General features: G+C 37.1%; 1 pseudogene; it reads left to right on the top strand.

Moving 5' to 3' along the window:
• Positions 1-345: 345 nt before the first annotated feature.
• On the top strand, positions 346-11,233 carry LOC135932728 (Na(+)/H(+) exchanger beta-like; annotated as a pseudogene).
• Positions 11,234-14,212: the final 2,979 nt, after the last annotated feature.

Genomic DNA, 14,212 nt, shown 5'->3' on the forward strand with positions numbered 1-14,212 from the left:
GCAAGCAGCAGAACACAGAGGCCCCTCCCAGGGGTGGAGATGCCGGCTCGGAGGGAGACACACTAGCACACACCCGGACCATGACAAAATATGTGATGTGTTGATAAACCAAGCAGATATTTGAAGTTTGCACCGCTACATTCTCACCTGAAAATATCTTAAAAGTTTATTTTGTGACCCAGAAAGAGTAATATTAAAACTAAGTAGCTGCTGCTATTGATGGATCCTTGACCTCCCATTCAACTATCAAGCTAGCGGGGAAAACAGGGGTCTCTGATTTTGGTTTTATCTATGGTCTTGATTTTGTTGGTTATAATGTACATTCTTTAATCCATCTTGCTCAAGATGCACAACAGGTTGGCAATGCTCTTGCTGATGATTTTGGGCCTTACCCACGATGTTGCTAGCTCCAAGCAGCCTTCTCCACCAACGGCACATTCCAACAATGCAACTAACATCGGCAGTAACGGCACCGGAAAGGTTTTCCCACTTCTTCATCTTGACTATGGAAAAGTTCAGATTTCATTTGAAGTTGCATTGTGGATCCTCCTTGCTTCTCTGATGAAATTAGGTGAGTGTGATTTTATGTGAACGCTCCATGTGACCTGTCACTATGAGTTCAGCCTTTTCAGGAAATACCTGTGTTACGTTATTGACCCAAATTATACAAGTGTCTCCTACTTCAGGTAACTTAGGTGTCCCATTTGCAGCCAGGGGTGAATAATTATATAATGAAAAACATTCAGAATTATGTTTGTTAGACAGCACATCTGAACGTGAGTTGGGTTAAAGTGCAATTTTCCTGGTGATCACATAGTGGATCACACAGATAAATCATATGGTATGGAAGTTGTCAAGCAAACTCTCTTGGCCATCCTACTTGTGTTGTGCATTAATGATGGCTCTGGTATGCAGACTTAACCAGTTCGATCTAGATCTATATGTATATCTCTCTCTATATCTCTCTCTCTCTCTCTCTATATATATATATACATACACATTTTAGCACCAGTTTCTAACTATTTTAGTAAGTTTGACTTAATTCCACTTACCGTGTAGAACTGCATTCAGGTGCAAAATCAGGGCCGTTCTTACATGAGTCTTCAACCCATGAAGTAAAATGCCCACACTGGGGGTGTCTGGGAGGGCTGGGCTTAACTTAAAATACTCCCAGTACAAAATCTGAAACCGAACCGTTACCAAAAAATAAGTCACTCTCTCACAAAGTGTGCTCCACATACCTTTATGGTGTTATTTATTAAAAACCAAGCCCAGATTGTTTAACAAAGAAAAAAAAAGTACAGTGGAACCCCGACTTACGAATACCCCGTTTCAGGAAAAAATCAAGTTACGAAGACACTGAATGGTAATATTTCTGCCCGTGTTACAGCAAAATGCCCGAGTAACGAAATCCACTGGCTCTGATTGGCTGAGCCTACAAAGCCTTCCGAATCATGTGACAACCCCTTGGCTTCCGTACTTGCGCTTCGCTGTTCCGCTTGAACGACACATTGTTGTTCTAGTTAGCAATTAGCCTATCGTTCAGCATCGCCTCAATCAACATGCGCAATGGGTGCTTCAACTTACGAAAATTTTCGACTTACGAAAGACCCTCGGGAACGAATTAATTTCGTAAGTCGGGGTTCCACTGTAGTTAACTGTCACACTTACATATAGATGACTTTGCTTAAAAATGCGTACAGTAAATACCAAGCGTGTTCATGCACAAAGACTTTAAAGCTGTTGCAAATATTGACTGACTGTTTTAGTGGTTTAACACTGTGCTTATGCCACTGGCAGCATGCAGAAATTGTCGAAACTGCCTGATCTTCTACTTTAAGAACATGGCGTGAAAAAAAAAAAAAAGTCTTATTCTCTTACACACTATATGGCCTTTCATATGGAGGACCACAAGAGCCAGCCGCATCGAAATAAAGAATTCTGTGCTTAAATAATGAATTGTAGAATAAATTCTGCATTTGTAAATTCATTTTTGAATTCCAATTTAATAAAGTGATTTTCAAAATGCTTTTTCTTAAATTTCAAAAACCTTTTTTCAAATTTCAATTTAATAAACTGATTTTCAAAATGCTTTTTAAAATGGCGATTCCACTCCTCATTTCAAAATCCCTTTCCCTTTCCTGTTTGCTCAGGGATTAACATTTGGATTAGCAGTTGTATTAGGCTGTCTGCCTGGATTTCTAGCTCATAGCTTTGCCCTGCTAAGAATTGTGTGTGCTTGTAAAAATCTCAGTTTTCAGTGACCCAAAATGCTGTGGACGAAAGGCCCAAACGCATAGAAAAATCTGTGTTTTCAAAAATACCTGTGCACATGTGGACGTAGCCTCACCTGACAGCATGAACATGAACACGGACACGCCGTCTGGGCTGAAGGTCGACAGCTCACTGAATCTGAGCTGCAGGATTTGTCTGTCTCCGAACAAAATATACTTCAAGAACAGTTTTCCATCTCAAATCTCTGTTTTCTGTATTATTCGTTTGCTTATTACGTACTAGTCTACGGTTGTTTACAACGCTGTCAGCCACTGTTTTTTTCTTTTCCCCCAAAATGACCTCTGACAAGAAAGCTTTATTTTTCCTGTTTAATACTTTTAAAAAATACATGCAAAATTGAAGTAAATGCCATTTTGGGTCACTGAAAATGGAGATTTAAAAACTCCTGCCATGGTGGAGATTTTCGAAAACTCAGTTTTTGCGCTTATTTATGGATGAGGAAAACAGAGATTTAATCATGCAACGCCAAAGGTGTGTGCCGTTTTTGACGCCACGTGATTAATGAGTTGAATTTCTACAATAAATAACTACTGTTGCTGTTAATCTTACTATCTGCGATTTTTACACGCTTACATATACACACACGCAGTTACTGTCCCTACATTTAGAAAGACAGAGACATCAGAGTGAACTTCTACATTGAACACAGACGCTCTCACAACCCAAACTCCCGATGTCAGTTTTGAATAAATGTATTTTTTTAAATTAAACTGCGTCTGCTGTATGCATTTATTAAATTACGTATGCATTTTGTTCATTCCTAAGTTGCGAGTCTACATCAGCCAAAATAGTCTTTAGTTAATAACATTTGAAATGATAAACGCACTTGAAAAGTAGCACAAAACCTAGCTGCCTTTTCAGAAAAATACAAAAACTTTTCTGAAGGACTTCAGGTTTTGTGAGGGCACAAAACCATGTTCGCTTTTTCCATCCTAGGCTTCTAGACTTCCGATTGGCCAACATTTCTTTTTTAGCGTTTACATGTGGACATCTTTTTTCAAAACTGCACAGATTTATTAAAAAAACGGAAACTCTGCGTTTTCAAAAATACCCGTGTACGTAGCCTGAGAAAGCCGACATCTCTCTGATGCGGTTCCAGCGGCTTCCGTATGTATCTACCCGTGTGCCTGACAGGTGCCTTTTTATTGTGGTGGGCTTGGTGTTTGGGGGATTCTTTAGAGCCGCGGGACAAGAAGTCCCACAAATCATCCATAAATTATTCTTCCTTTGCCTGCTGCCCCCCATCATCTTAGATGCTGGCTACTTCCTGCCCATCGGACCCTTATTAGAAAACCTGGGCAGAGTTCTATTCTTTGGCTTTGTGGGTTCCATTTGCAATGCCTTCTTTGTTGGGGGTTTTCTTTATGGAGTATGTAAAATTGGCACAGGCAGTACAGTACTCACCAACACAGGTCTACTGCAGTGCCTGCTCTTTGGATCAATCACATCAGCAGTGGATTCTGCTGCTGTATTTGAGAAGATCCAAATGAACGCAATCGTACACATCCTGCTGTTCGGCGAGTCAATCCTGAGTGATGCTGTAGCTGTGGTGAGTGACAGAACTGGAGTCTAAGTAGCACACCAGACTGATATATATATGAGAAGCAGACATTTTTCTGGCTAAAGTGACACTGGCACAAGTCAAAAAGATATACCACACATTGTGCATGCTTTTTTTTTTCCAACCTATGTAACCATACTAATTTTGACATTTAAATAATGTGATATACTTTGTGAACTGTGGTCTTGGATTTCTGATTTGCTGTAATATTTGCATTTTAATTCATACAACATGTAACCAGCCCAGAGTTCATATTTATTTTCATTATATTTCATGAACAAAGTGCTTCACAGTGAGCAATACATTCTGTGCTTATCCCTTGACTGGATTTTAACTGCACCTTGACTGGTTGATTAAGACATTAGTTCATGTCCTTATCACCTGTCAGTCTCCTGTTTCTTAAACTATTTGACTAATATTCATTAGTTCGTATCTTTTTTTGTTATTCAGTTTTTCTTCCCTCTTTCGCTTTCCCTCTCATAGGTATTGTATCGTCTTTATCAGGAATTTTATGTTACTGCCTCAGTGACATTTCTGAAGATCTTCCTGGGAGTCATTGCTTTCAGTTTAGCTGGACTGGGTGGCATCCTAGTTGGATCTTGCTACGGCATCCTCACTGCCTACACCACACAGTTCACCTCCAATACGGGCATCGTTGAGCCTCTAGTTGTTTTTCTCTATTGCAACATGGCCTACCTGTCAGCTGAGATGTTCAACCTCTCTGGCATCATTGCATAAGTTTGTTCAAGTCAGCTATATAACAGCCCACAGAAACACCAAAGAAATAACACATTTTCAGATTGTGTTCTACATACAGAGTAGGGCTGGGCGATATGGACTAAAATCTAAATTGCAGTATAATTTGAAGCGTGTGGTAACGATATATATTGCGCTATATTCTTTTCTTCTGTTTGTGTGTGTGTGTATGTATGTATATATATCAGGCCTAGGTTGCACTGGTGCGTCTAACATTTTTTTCTTTGGTGCACCAGCACAAAACTTAAGTGCACCCCAATTTTTCAACCGCATTGCTTAAAACATGTGTTTTACATGTGCACTTTTTAAAATTACTGTCCATACGTATCTAGGTTGTTCTCTCTATGTTGTCTTATTCTCTTGTTGTTTGTTTTTTCTTTTCTTCTTTTAACAGGTGATCCAACGGATTTTCTTTGTATCTTCTTTTACTGTTCCCCCTTCCCCTCTGTTTTCTCTCTCCCTTTCTTTCTTTCTCCCTTTAAGTATAATTGCCTGTCCAATTTTTAATAACTTAAAATAAGATAAAATAAAAAACAATGATAATATAAAATAATCAAGTGGAACAATATGGGATTGGCATATTTTCTCCACTTGAAAAAATAAATCTGTGAAAAGAAAAGAAAAAAAGACAATTATATTTTGCATATACATTTAGGGAAATTATATTCTATAAATTCCCAATGGTTTGCGAAACTAATCTAATCTAACGGCACCTGAACCAAGCCGGGATTTAGTGGCATGTATAGCATTTTCTGACACTACTATTTCATCAGCTCTTGTAATATGTAGCAATCCATTTTCTGTTTACTTTCAGGCTGTTTAAGATTGCGGGTATTATTGATGTTCCTAACAGAGGTGCTGATGCAGTTAGTCAGGAATGATGGATATGTAGCTTCAAGGACAATCCCTTGCCCACAGCTATGTGTTGCCCCTCACCTTAAAATCTGAATTTGGTTTTCTGGATTACTGGTCTGTAAAGGAGGAATTTTATTGATGTGAATTCCTTTTATTATTCTGCAAAACCTAGAAAGAAAAAGTCAACGCAATGGTCCCTTGCTATAACGCGGTTCACCCTTGCACTTTTGTGGATTTTGTTTAGTGCAAATTTTCATGTTTTTTCTTTCTTTCTTTCTTTCTTTCTTTTTTTTTACAGCACATTGTGTTCTTCATCCTGATTGGCTGTAGGCCATTGTCAATCAATCTCCTCCGTGTTGTGTCTCCTGTACAGTACAGAATGCATTCAGCTTGTCACATTCATTTAATTCGCTAGCAGTGTGACTCTGAAGTTGGTTTCATTCTATAATACTGGAGTTATTTTTCTACAAATGTTTGAACTTTGAGAGTGTTTAAACAAGAGAGAAAAGTGTGAAAATGCCTGTCTGAGAAAAGTATATAATGTGTGTCGTGAGGGGTTTAAAAGCCTTAAAACATCTATAATAATTGTAAAACAAATAAACCTGGCTAGTTTGCGGATTTCACCTATTGTCGGTTATTTTTAGAACAACTCCTGCGGTTAACGAGGGACCACTGTACTGAAAAGGAGAAGGAATCCTGACCAGTTGCTTTGCTTATTGAGCATATTTGTAGGTTGTTTTTGGCCCTTTTTGACACACAAAAATTTCATGAATAGATTAGAGAAGGTCCCTACCAGACAGGAATTGTAATATATCTTTATTTATTTTTCCAAATTAGTATGTAACTGAACCTCTGAGCTGTGTGTTTTTTCTTTTGTTTTTGTAAAGTGGTCACTGTTGCTGCCAGCTCAAGTAAACTGGTACTAATTTTAACATACCATGGCTGTGTGTTACCTGACTTTATTGTGGTCTATAATGTTGCCAACTGGATGTGAAATGAAAAAAAACCCCACATTAATTGTATTGTGTATATTATATGACTATATATAATAATATTATTACATAATATATTTTTAAAAAAAAATCTATTATTACCATTTCTCTTTCCAGGTTAATCGCATGCTGTGTTGTGATGCGACCCTTTGTCCAGGCCAACATTTCCTGCAAATCTGAAATGACCATCAAATATTTTTTGAATATGTGGAGCAGGTTTAATAAAAGCCTCATTTTTATTTTTGTGGGAGTGGTCACAGTTGCCGGACCTCAAGTTTGGAACTGGACCTTCATCACAGTCACAGTAATTCTGTGTCTCGTTGCACGGGTCATAGGTCAGCCCTCCTGTATTTTTGCGTGATTTTTTCAAATGTATGCATACTTGCGAATACATACAATTACATACATACAAGTATTCACATACTTGTTAACCAAAAGCTAAAACAGCTCTGAAGAGAAAGTTTATTTCCCTGAAATCTTATGAGATTTTTTTAAAGCTAAATTAAAGACCCACTGTTCACCCTATCCTATGTGTCTTAATTGTGTGCTTGTTAGTTTAGTTTTTAAATTGTATTGCTTTTATTTATTTCTTTATCTTTTTTTTAATCTCAAATAACTGTTCAGCACCTTGTTTGAAAGTGTTTTACAGATAATGTTATTATTATTATTGTTATTATTATTATTAGTAGTAGTAGTATTAAAATACTTTCTTTTTCTTGCAGTCTAAATACACTAGACAGATTGCATTTGATCCTTGTTTGTTGACACTTACAACATCACTGACATACAAAACCTGACTAATTTGTACACTGTTCTTTCCAGCTGTTGTTGGTCTGACCTTTATGACCAACAAATTTCATACTGTCAAGCTGACCAAAGAGGATCAGTTTCTAATTGCCTGCAGTGGCCTGTGAGGTGCCGTTGCCTTCTCCCTCACTTTTCTGGATGATTAACACATTAGTTCATGTCCTTATCACGCGCCATGATCAGTCTTCTATTTCTTAAACTGTTTTACTACCAGTTCATATTCATTAGTTCGTACCTTTTTATTTGTTATTCAGTTTTTCTTCCCTCTTTCACAGCAGATGCCTTTGTGTCCAATTAACTGAGATTAAAACATGAAGGAGATTTTCCTGGCCTGGCTTTTTATAGCAGATAACCGTCTTAAAAATATAAGTGTTTTTTAATTTGGCATACTTAAAAAAAAAGTATTAAACAGCAAAACTTAAGCTTTGTTGTTGGAGGTCATTTTGGGGGAAGAGAAAAAAACAGCGGCTGACACTGTTGTATACAATGGTAGACTAGTGCGTAATAAGCAGACGAATAATGCAGAAAACAGAGATGTGAGATGGGAAACTGTTCTTGAAGTACATTTTGGTCGGAGAGGGACAAAACCTGCAGCTCAGCTTCAGTGAGCTGTTGACTTTAAACCCAAACGGCGTGTCCATGTTCATGCCGTTGGGTGAGGCTGCGTCCACACGAACACGGGTATTTTTGAAAACACAGATTTTTCTATGCGTTTGGGCCTTTTGTCCACACGTAAACGCCGTTTGGGGTCTCTAAAAATTGAGATTATTTAAAACTCCTGCCAGGGTCGAGATTTTCGAAAAAAAATCGTTTATTTATGGATGAGGAAAACAGATTTAGTCACGCAACATCAAAGGTGTGTGCCGTTTTTGAGGTTAAAAATCTAATAAAAAATAATAAAAATAATAACAAATGTCAGTTAAATATGTCCTATAGGAGACACACAAATTGATATTTGAGAAGTGAAATGAAGTTGATTGGATTTACAGAAAGTGTGCAATAACTGTTTAAACAAAATCAAGCAGGTGCATAAATTGGCAACACAAAAAAAAGAAAAGATATAAATATTTAGTGTATATCAATGTGTGTGTCTCCTATATGATATACGTAACTGACATTTTTTATTGTAACAGCGATTCATACAGGAAAATAATGACTATTAATAAGGTTGCCCAAACTTTTGCATCCCACTGTATATAGGAACATAGTGAAGACAAGTTATTTAAGAGAATAAAGAGAGGTTAGTTTATTTTGGAGTAGAGCTCCATTTATTAAGAAAATTTTAAAAAGGCAGGAACACTCTTTAGTGGTTTGTGGGTGGCTCTTAAAAGAGCCGTTGTGGGGACGTCACTCGGAGTTCAAACAGGCTATTCCTTTGGTTGCCAAGACACAGCTCCCTCCGCCAAGAAGTGGGCCATGAACTTCTCCCTCACCAGGACAGCCTCTCTGGAGGAGTTGTTTGCTGCTACACGACCCTTATCGCGAGCGGTGGGGGTTTTTTTTTTTTTCTTTCTCTCGCCCTCTCTCTCTCTCGCACTTTTTTCCCGCTTCACTTCGCATACGAGCCTTGTGCTTTGCGCTGGGAAGAGGGGGGAGGGGCGGTAGTTACACTCGCAGTAGCACAGGAACAGAGCGGGAAGGAGAGACAGAGAAAGAGAGGCAGGGACAACAACGTCACATTAGAAAGGTATAGTAATCATCCACAACTATTTTCAGTTCATGCAGGCCCATATGACAGAGAATATGCATGTTGTTTTTGTTTTCATATTTTAATTTATATTTAATTGTGTTGTGGTTTGCAGTGTTTTGTGTTGTTTCACTTTTAAATTTGTTTAAAAGGAAAAAGCTGAAAATTTAAATAGTTAAAAGTTGAAATGTGAATAGTTGGTTTTTGTATTATATGATTTATTTATTACATTTAATGTGGAGTGAATAAATAAAAGTATATTTACGGTGGCCCCTAGAGACAAAGCACGTACAAACTCCAAAACACATACGAACTCTGAAGCACGTACAAACTCCAAAACACGTAAAAACTCAAAAACATGTACAAAAGACAACAGAAGTGCTCCAAGATGCTAGGTGCAGTGTTGAGCTTTTGTTACCTAGTGGCTACACAAGCCAGGAAGTACCAACGACCGGATTTGGTGTGTAGTAGTAACAGGTAAATGAACTTTTTTTTTGTGCATAATTTTATATTATTGTTAATAATAAATTAATTAAAGCAACAAAACAACCTGAAGCCGAAAGAGCCGGCTCCTTACGGCTCGACTCACTAAAAAGAGCCGGATATCCCATCACTATCTGGTATGTGAGTATGCTGAATAATTAAACACACTTCAAAAAAGTATAGAGTGCCATTTTAAGAACATTTATTGTGCAAAACATTAAAAAAAAATTTAATCAGCTTTGAGCTTTTCAGTTCAGCTAAAATGTTTGCGGCTGGGTATGGACTGCAAGGACTATCCTAATGAATTAATTAAATATGCCATTAAATAATTAGTTAAATGTGGCAATAATTAATTAAAATGGGAAATAATCAATTAAATACATATTTATGACACAATTAATTATTGACACATTTATTTATTTATTTCACATTTTAATTAATTATTGACCCTTATATTTAATTATTTCATGGTTTATTTAATTTATTCATTTTGGCAGACTTGACATCTTCAGCTCTCTTCCTGAATTAATTTTATCTGTCAACCTCACCCATCAAACTCAGGGGGAGGGGTTAACGCTGATCAGGTCAAACACGTTGCTTTGGAAGTAATTTCTCCACGCCAACAACCACCATGTGGAAACTAACGGAACTGTACTTTGAAAAACCCTTTTTGTATTTCACCAAATACAGTTTTAATAGGGTTTTTTTTAGCCGAGAATGTAGAGGTTTAATGTTCCGACATCTGGTCGGTGTGTCAAGATGGAGCCTCTTTGCAAAAGTGCTTCAGTGATTTCGGAGATGTCTGACAGAAACACGGTGTTTCCGTCACGTACTGTTAGGTTTAACTTTACCAGGCTTGTTAGACACCATGAAAAAAAAATACAGACTTCATGACGTTTGACTAATATTTTTATTGTGAATATTAATCATGAGGGTACACCAATAAATTGGCTCTTACTGAAATACATGTGCTATATTTTAGAAACTACGATATAAATGTGGAGGTGCTAATAACATGTTTAGTTTTAAAGGACGCCTTCCTGCCTTTAGTCTCATTCATGAGCAGTATTAGTTTTCTTCTAACATCCAGAAGTCTGCACAATTTGTGTTTCAGTTTCTAACAAGCCTTTGACAGTTAAACATAACATGACTGAAACAGTAACATAAAAAAAACCGGAGCACTTTTGCAAACATGTTCTGTGTTGACAATTTAACCAGACAATATTAAAAGTGTTTCAGTTCTCAGTTAAACTGTGACTACCACCAGGTAATGTGGGCGTGTTTCTTGAATTAGCTGCAGGCATTAAACAGCTGACATGTGAGCAGCATGTACGGAGCACTTTTGCAAACATGTTCTGTGTTGATAATTTAACCAGACAATATTAAAAGTGTTTCAGGGTGAGAGTTGAAGGGGACAAAAGTGCCAAAATGAATTAAATATATATATCATTAAATAATTAATTAAATGTGTCAAATAATTAAAATGTGAAATAAATAACTAATTAATTGAATATGTCATAAATATTTATTTAATTGATTACTTCCAATTTTAATTAATTATTGACACATTTAATTTTTTAATGGTGTATTTAATTAATTGATCATATCAGTCCTGGCGTTCCATAGCTGGGTACCTCGTAACATAGATCGAGTAGCTTAATCATTTTCTTAAAGCTGCTTTTCCTCTACTGTAAGAAACGATGCCATGTCCTTACACAAGTATACGGTAATGGCATTTGTCATATCAACCCACGGCTGATTCATTTTCCCATGCGGAGTGCCTTTGGGAAGGGCTAGGAAAATATCAGTCTGCTTTTTTTTTTCCATTTGACTGACTGTGCATTTGTGGAGGGTGCAGTTTTTTGGCTTCTCTCATATTCATAAAACAAATTACTTGTATTCCCTCTCTTTGGTATTACTGTCACCTGGCATTATTTGCAGATGATATTTTTCTGCTGAACATCCGACTGCTTAAACCTAAACCAGGTCCATATGACCAACGTTTAAGTGTTTACAATGATTTTTATTTACAGAACTTTTTACATTTTATGTTGTACATAGCTGAACTTTATTTTAATTATTTGTTTGAAACTATGTACAATGATTATTATTTAAAGAACTTTTCCTTTTTTTCCCCTACTCTTGGCTCCAGCTGACCCTCATCCTCCTGCTCATCCTGATCCTGCATTTGGTGGTCCACTGCTGAACTGGGCCCTGGAGTGTCCTCCTGGATGAATGCAATTAGGACTGGATGACTGGTGGAGGGCCTCTGTGCCTCTAGCATCACTGCACATTTACACAGCTTATGTTCAGTACTGTAATAAAATTCCTTACCAAACTAAATTGATTTTGCATCCTTTAAAAGAATGAGCAGAACTAACTATTTTAACTCCAAGTGTATCTCAAAATCCCCTATGAGCACCAATCAATACTTATTATGAAATGCTTAACTGCCAGTGAGACAAAGGCAATTTTTACTGCAAATGAGAAATGAACATACCAATAAAGACTAACTATTCATTTCTAAGCAAAGTTACCCTCTGCCGTGTCCTCTGAAGCAGAATCCATAAATTCTGTAGTGATTCATGGATCTCTTGATACTGTCCTTCAGACAGCTGTTGGATGTTCCTGACAATGACACAGGAAAAAGAAAAAAAAAACTATCAGAGATTTTGTATAGCACAACAGTTACACAATTTAAACTTGTATAAACACATCGATGATGCTTAAAGATTAGACGCATTTGATGAAGCATAGCTACTTATCCTCCTGTAACAAACACACAACACAACAAAGGATTTTCTTTTGTGTTCATACTGCTGTTTACGATTGTGCATACACCATTTCACAATTATTGAAGATCGACTCATGCACTTACACTAGAAATTAAGACTGGTCAAGGATTCATTTAGTACAATACAACACAATACAACTTTATTTAAATAGCACATTTAAAACCAAATGTACACCAAAGTGCTTCACAATGTCATGGTCCTGGATCATTTGGCCCAGTGTTTTGTGTTTTCCTGTGTTTTGTACTATGATTTACGATTCACTTTGTTAGTCTTTAGTTCATACTATAGAGTCTAGTTATCCTGTTTTTAGTTTCTTGTGTTCTCTGTTTAGTTCCCTGGTTATTTAGTTGTCTCCCTCCCTCCGGTCTGCGTCTTTGTGTATTTCCTGTTTTATTGTGAAGGTCCGTATCTTACGTCTGTGTATTGACTTTTGTTTCCCCATGGTCTCGTCATGTCTGATTACTCCCAGCTGTGCTCTCCTTCTGTCTCGTTATCCCTCTGTGTATTTAAGCCTTGTGTTTGCCTTTGTTGGTTGCTGGTTTGTCTGTGTACCGTCACCTGTATGTCTCCTGTGTGAACCCTGTTGGACTACTCCATGTTCCAGGGTTTCAGGTTTCTAGTCTCAGATTTTTTGTTCCGCTGTATTATTGTTTTGTAGCTGCTCTCAGTTTAGGTTTAGGTTTTGTTAGTTTGGTTCCCTGCCATGCTCTACTTTTGTTTGTGCTTCACCTTCCCTGTAAATAAACTCATTCAGTTACTCAGTTGGCAGTGCTTGCACTTGGGTCCACACTTCTCATCTCCTGATGATCTGCCTCGCAGATCTTGACACACAATAGTACAATAGCTCAAAATAAATGTACATAAAAGGCATTAGCAAAATACAAAACAAGCACTAGCACTAACAGATGGGAAGCACTAATTAAACCAGAAGTGTGGGTTAAATACAGTAGGTATCAGACCTCAATACAAAGATTGGATCAATTCATACATATAAAAAATCAACTAGGAAGCTAAAGAAAAATACAATAATAAGATTAAAATTACATGAGATGAGGGCACTAGCTAGTCGGGAATGCAAGAATAAAAAAGTACGTTTTCAACCGGGATTTGAAAGATTGGATAGAGTCCGAGACTCGAATAGTAGCAGGAAGGTTGTTCCAGATTTATCACTGATTGCTTTTTCTTCTTGGATAATACAACTATCCAAGAAGACCTTTACAACAACCCTTGTTAATACTTGACAGATGAAAAACAAGAGAGAAAAGTGCTGTTTATACAAAAGTATTAGCGAAGAATCTGTAATCAGTGGTCATTTAAGCATGAGCTATATACGCCTCATCAATCTTGCCATCTTTTGGCTATGTGCAAACTCAAAAGATTATTGTAAGTTTTAAAAAGAAATTTTAACCTATTATTTTTATTTATTAGGTACAAACGCACAGAGAATGAGCATATATATGGTCATATGTTTGTTTGTGTGTGCGTGTCTCATGTTCATGATATCAGTGAAATTTAAGCCTGCCAACTTTTTTTCTGTGGTTATGTATTGCATCATCATATCAGGCCTACTGTTGTACGATGTAGTGAGCAGTAGGCCTGATATGGTGTTCCCAACACTAAAAACCATTAGGACAAAAATGACTTTGAGCAAGATGCTGTTTAGTACTTACTGCATGGAAACAGTGGAAGGCACAGCAGAAGGCACCTTGGTTTCCATTCCACTCTCCACCTGCTCCTCCATCTTGCCTTCACCCGCAATCAGCCACTTCTTTAAATACCGGTCACTGAATCGTTATAGTCTGAGAGGAAGAAGGGGCAAAAAAATGAAGACAGAGACAAAGAGGGAAATACAGGAATGAATTACTGGCAACAACATTTCAGCATTTATAGACATAGATAAATATGTTGTAATTAGATGAAGAAGAGTCCAAGTTAAACAATTTCAATTTTGATAATTAACAATTAAAGTAAAAAAAAAAAA

The sequence above is a fragment of the Pelmatolapia mariae genome, linkage group LG22 (genome assembly GCF_036321145.2).
Source record: "Pelmatolapia mariae isolate MD_Pm_ZW linkage group LG22, Pm_UMD_F_2, whole genome shotgun sequence".
Taxonomy (NCBI): Eukaryota; Metazoa; Chordata; class Actinopteri; order Cichliformes; family Cichlidae; genus Pelmatolapia; species Pelmatolapia mariae.